General features: G+C 47.1%; 1 protein-coding gene across 1 annotated transcript in view; it reads left to right on the forward strand.

Moving 5' to 3' along the window:
* Nucleotides 1–4,082, forward strand: part of znf618 (zinc finger protein 618) — a 38,553-nt gene extending 34,471 nt beyond the window's left edge. Inside the window, exon 16 of the mRNA XM_062554273.1 lies at nt 1–4,082. This exon is cut by the window's left edge and continues 424 nt beyond it. The gene's annotated coding sequence lies outside the window, so the exon portion shown is untranslated.
* Nucleotides 4,083–5,870: the final 1,788 nt, after the last annotated feature.

The raw sequence follows: 5,870 nt of genomic DNA on the forward strand, positions 1-5,870 counted from the left end.
CACGCAACACCACGCAACACCACGCAACACCACACCTCCTCAAGACCAACACGCCCTGAACCGGAGGCACCCACCGCACCACGCAACACCACACCACGCAACACCACGCAACACCACGCAACACCACGCAACACCACGCAACACCACACCTCCTCAAGACCAACACGCCCTGAACCGGAGGCACCCACCGCACCACCACGCAACACCACGCAACACCACGCAACACCACACCTCCTCAAGGCCAACACGCCCTGAACCGGAGGCACCCACCGCACCACCACGCAACACCACGCAACACCACACCACACCACACCCCACCACGCAACACCACACCTCCTCAAAGCCAACACGCCCTGAACCGGAGGCACCCACCGCACCACGCAACACCACACCACGCAACACCACACCACGCCACAACACACCGCACCGCACCACGCAACACCACACCTCCCTGAACCGGAGGCACCCACCGCACCCTGAACCTGAACCATGGCATGGCACAACATCTCCTCCTCAACTCTCTCTCTCTCTTTTTCTCTCTCTCTCTCTCCTCCTTTGTCTCTTTTTCTCTCTCTTCTCTCTCACCCTGTCTCTTTCCCACCCTCCTCCTTACTTCTCTCTCTCTCTCTCTCTCTCTCCCTCTCTCTCTCTCTCCATCACAACCTCAGTCTTTCGGATCACGACTGTTCCAGTGCCCAACGGGTGGCCACTGAGGGGTCTAGACTCAAGTGCAAGTAGCCGAGAGGCCTCTCTCTCTCTCTCTCTCTCTCTCTCTCTCTCTCTGGTCAGCCCAGGGCCCCCACTGACCACAAACTCTATTTTCCTAAAGACTCGTCTACAGGGACTCCCTCAGCAGACATGCTCACCCATGGTACTGTACATGACCTAAGTCACTTTTGACAGATGGGGAAAAAGGCTTTTGAAAACTCTCTTTTTTTTGGTTCCCTTAGAGTATCACAATCTCTTATTATCTTTTGACCAGCCTTTTGAATCCTCTGTTTAAATTTGAAATGATTTGTGTACTATTATGAGCAGAACCTGCGCTGGGCTCGTTGTTTCGTGTTTCTGGCTTTCCCCAGACGTTCTGCAGACGTTCCACATACGTTCCCCAGACGTTCCGTAGACGTTCCCCAGCCCTTTGGCCTAGGACGCCCCCAACAGAAGCACCAAGCCCTGAGCTCTCCAGGCTGGGCCTCACTATACGGCCCTTACTGTAGTTTCAGGAGGACGACTTAACTATACCTCACAGCTTTAACTTGTCTCTGGTCCAAGTTGTAGTAACAATCTTTGAGTTTGTAATCTTGTAAATACACTTATGGACGTAGATGAGTTGTGTTTTTGTTTTAACATTTAAAAAGAAACAAAAAAGAAAAACAAAGCCAAGTTGTATATCTGGCAGAGCCGGCGGGATACTGAGGGGTTTTGGCTATTATTTAGCACCAACTGAAACCACGAGGGATATTGAGGGGTTTTGGCTATTATTTAGCACCAACTGAAACCACGAGGGATATTGAGGGGTTTTGGCTATTATTTAGCACCAACTGAAACCACGAGGGATACTGAGGGGTTTTGGCTATTATTTAGCACCAACTGAAACCACGAGGGATATTGAGGGGTTTTGGCTATTATTTAGCACCAACTAAAACCACGAGGCAAAGCAGGACATGGTGGGGGAAAGAGATCAGGAACTATACATAAATGTCGCATGATATTTATTTACATGAATATATCTGTATCTGTACGTAGGCTATGAGTCATATTTCTTATATCTCCGAGCACGCAAGAGAGCTCAAGCAGTTGCTCCAGCGGCGACTCCACACTGAAGTCCCTGGTCTCGGCACTGTGGACAACAGAATGTGTAGCTCTCGTGGGAAATGGCTCAGTTTTCTGTTGTCAAAATGGGTTTAGCTGCGTTTGGTGCTAGCAACGTATCAGGCGGCCCATGATGTGGTCCACGGCCTGGATACGAGGGGCCATCCTCCTCTGCAGAAGTGCCCCCATTAGCTCGTGTCCTGTAGCCAGTGGACGTCCGTTAGAGGGCCACTCTGAGAGGTGTACTCTAGATGGGGTTGAGATCAGCTACTGTAGAGAGGTAGTCTTCTCTCCCGATGGAAGATATTTGAGTCCAACAGTCAATCAACACAATCCCTAGGGCTAGGTAGAGGGGGAGAAGGGAAGGAGAGCCAATGTGCTGAGGTGCGTTCAAGTTCGCAAACAGTATTCCGTTAGCCTTGAGTTTTTGCCGAACGTTTGCTAACAATCGCAAAAAGTCTGAGGAGGTGGTGCGCCACGTGAGTTTGATGAACGCAACAATGCAATCACTGTTAGAATGGAATGTTAACACCAAATCGTTCAAATGTAACTGTTCAAAGAAAACATCTTCATCACGAACGTTCGCGGCTGTTTGCCAGATTTGAACGCACCTCTGAAGTCCCCCTCTGGGCTGTGGATTCCACCGTTAGCTCTGCATACTCTGTCCGTCTAAGCGCTCAGTGGGTCATATGCCTTCATGTCATTTCTCTGCCTTTTGGATACGGCCTCCTGAGCAGGACAGTGCGGTCAGTGCGATAGGTAAACTGAGAGACATCAACTGGTCAGGGTGCCTGTTAGCCAATCAGAGTCCTGCTGAGGTCACAAACGTCTGTTATGTCTGTCTAACTCTGCATACTCACTCTGTGTGTGTGTGTGTGTTTGTTTGTGTGTGTGTGTGTGTGTGGGTGGGTGGTTGGTTTGGTGTGGGTGTTACAACTCACCAGTTCTGTCATTTCGCCATGCTGTTTTTAGCTACATAGCAACTTGAAGGTTTCAGAGGGGACGGGTTCAATCCACTGTAGTTCAGCTTGTTTTAGTTCTTGCCCTCACCTCACAGTTCTTAAGTGTGTGCGGGTGTGTGTGTGTGTGTGTGTGTGTGTGTGTGTGTGTGTGTGTGTGTGTGTGTGTGTGTGTGTGTGTGTGTGTGTGTGTGTGTGTGTGTGTGTGTGTGTGTGTGTGTGTGTGTGTGTGTGTGTGTGTGTTGCCATCGTTGAGCAAAAAACAAAGTCTTCCTTGTCCAACAAGTTTTGATCTGCCTCTTGATTGACAAAATGTCACTGCTTAGAATTGCATTGTGATTACGATCTATTTATTTGAAATGTCTCCATATCTGTATGCTCCTGTGTTGTCTTACTGAGGTGTTGTCTTGAATAATGCTGATAAGATTTCATTATTGCCTTATAACTTATTTTTAGGTTCACATAAATGCTTTGAATGCTTCCCTTTGATTGGCATGTGTTAATGGTCCGAACTTGGTCAACTCAAATGTGGTGTTACCAAAAGTACTCTCGTTTAATGGACTCAGAAAGAAACTTGATTATTGTGAAGTCCGTTCACAAACGAGTAGCCCAAAGAAGAGCTGCAAATGGCTGGCCTTTCGTCCCCGTGTCCATGCACTGGATTGCACTGATGCTGCCTCTCTGCCCACTCCTCTGTTTTGGGATGGATGGTTCCTTTTGAGTGCAGCAAACCCGCCTGCTCATACGAAGTGTCCAGCTTCACACACACACACACACACACACACCAGTGTGGCGTGTGTGGCATGGTGCACTAGTTGTTTTCATCTATTTATGCACCAGGAGTGTAACAGGCCTCCGTGGTCCTTTCTTAACTGTGCTTGTCTGTGTTGGGATCTCATCAGCCTTACCCTACTTTCAAATGTACCCCTCTTTATCAAAGAGTTATTGTTGTGCAGCTTTCACATATTACTCTTTTTTTTTTCATAGTAAACACAGAAATGTTTGCGTTTGAATAAGGGTTCAAGTGATTTAGCACGATATGACCTACTTACAGCATAAAAGGACCTGCCCGCCTCTCTGCACAGCTGACTTGAAGTTCCATTTCTTCTTTTTTCCCTTTAGTTTTGCCTTTGCCGTCATGTCAACAATGCTTTTGATATTACAGTGGATGGAAAGTCTCTGAATGCTCACATGAATCCAAGTGAAAAGGCGCAGCGATTGTAGAAATCAAAACTACATCATCCATCAAAATAAAAAAAGATTGCAGTCAAGTATTATTTCAGAATTGGATGCCAGCAACCACCACAGCTACACAACTATTTTTATTTTTTATTTATTTTATTTTTTTTTGGGGGGGGGGGGGAGATGGAAGGGAGTTAGAGTCAAGCCCTGGTATCCATGGTTACATGAACCCGCAGGCAGTCTTAAATTCTCAGGCACCACCAGAATTCGTGGCGTGGGGCGGGCTGATGTCTCCAGCCGTGGTCATCCGTGTCCACTTGTAGGTCTCAATCTGCAGCATCACTATGGACGTGACCACACAATGAGGCGGGAGACATTCGACAAGGACCAGGCCTACGAGATCTTTTGCATTCTTTTACCAGATCATTTGTGCTTCGGTGATTATTCATCATTAGTCACCAGAACTGGTTTTGGTTCTGTTGTCCGAGCGCTTGGGGCTGCTGTAGGGAGACGCACATGTAGTGGGCACATGGCCGCCTGGCTAACGACTGGACAGAGCCGCTCAACATTTCAGACTGGAGTACGAGGAGTGTGGAGGGGGACGAGAAGCTGCTGCGTCTGTCTGTGGCCACCAGAGGGCGTACTGGAGTAGCGATGTGCAGAGATGTGGAGCCTGCAGGACTCCAGAGGGAGTGTCTGGACACCATACCTCTTTTTCTACCGGACTATTTGAAGCGATTTGATATGGGCTCATTGAGCTCATTCCTGAGGTACACACATGTATTCTGACTGAACTCTTGGCTAAAGGAGTATCACATGGACATGCTGGCTGATTTTTAAGTCCAGGGTTCTTGATTCTGGGACTTTGAAGTGACAGGTTTTTGTTTGTTTATTTGGTGGATGGCCCTTATGTTTCACTGCGTTGGCTTCTGTCAGTGTGTGACTCATTAGTACTGTGCTGTATATGAACATGTGTTTGAACCATGTTTGTTTATGTATATGCTCACTAAAATGATTCATTTCCTTTTATTTTTCTTCTTTATTTTAAAATCTTTTTCAACTTTTCTCACCAGTTCCCTACCAGCTTAGGCAGGTGTGTCTCATGCTTCTGTGTGTTTGAGTTGTCTAAGCAGTAGACCTAATTTATACTTTTTTAGCAACACTATTTTTATATATTCGCTGATAACATTTCCGAGGAGCACAGCGCCAGTCAACATCCTCAGAATCTATTTACCCTCTGTAGTCCGTGCTGTGTGACAACAATAAATCACTTGCTGAGATGGAGACTACTGTGTGTGTGAGTGTTTGTTCGGTGTGTGGGTGGGTGTGGGTGTGTGTGTGTGTATAGTGTGTGTGTGTGTGTGTGTGTGTGTGTGTGTGTTTAGTGTGTGTGGGTGTGTGTTTGTTTAGTGTGGGTGTGTGTGTGATTTTACCCACTGCTCATCCTCAGCCCTTTATCCAGAATGGACAAAGGATCACTAAGATCAAAAACATCAGTCATGTACATGTATCTAGTCGACACACATGTATGCCAGTTTCATATAGTCGACATACACCAGTTACATTTACAGTAGTCAGCACACACCAGTAACATATACACCACTTACACAGTAGTCAGCAGACACCACTTACACAGTAGTCAGCATACACCACTTACACAGTAGTCAGCATACACCACTTACACAGTAGTCAGCACACACCACTTACACAGTAGTCAGCAGACACCACTTACACAGTAGTCAGCACACACCAGTAACATATACACCACTTACACAGTAGTCAGCACACACCACTTACACAGTAGTCAGCACACACCACTTACACAGTAGTCAGCACACACCACTTACACAGTAGTCAGCACACACCACTTACACAGTAGTCAGCACACACCAGTTACACAGTAGTCAGCATACACCA

Source organism: Sardina pilchardus, chromosome 14, assembly GCF_963854185.1.
Source record: "Sardina pilchardus chromosome 14, fSarPil1.1, whole genome shotgun sequence".
In the NCBI taxonomy this organism is placed as follows: Eukaryota; Metazoa; Chordata; class Actinopteri; order Clupeiformes; family Clupeidae; genus Sardina; species Sardina pilchardus.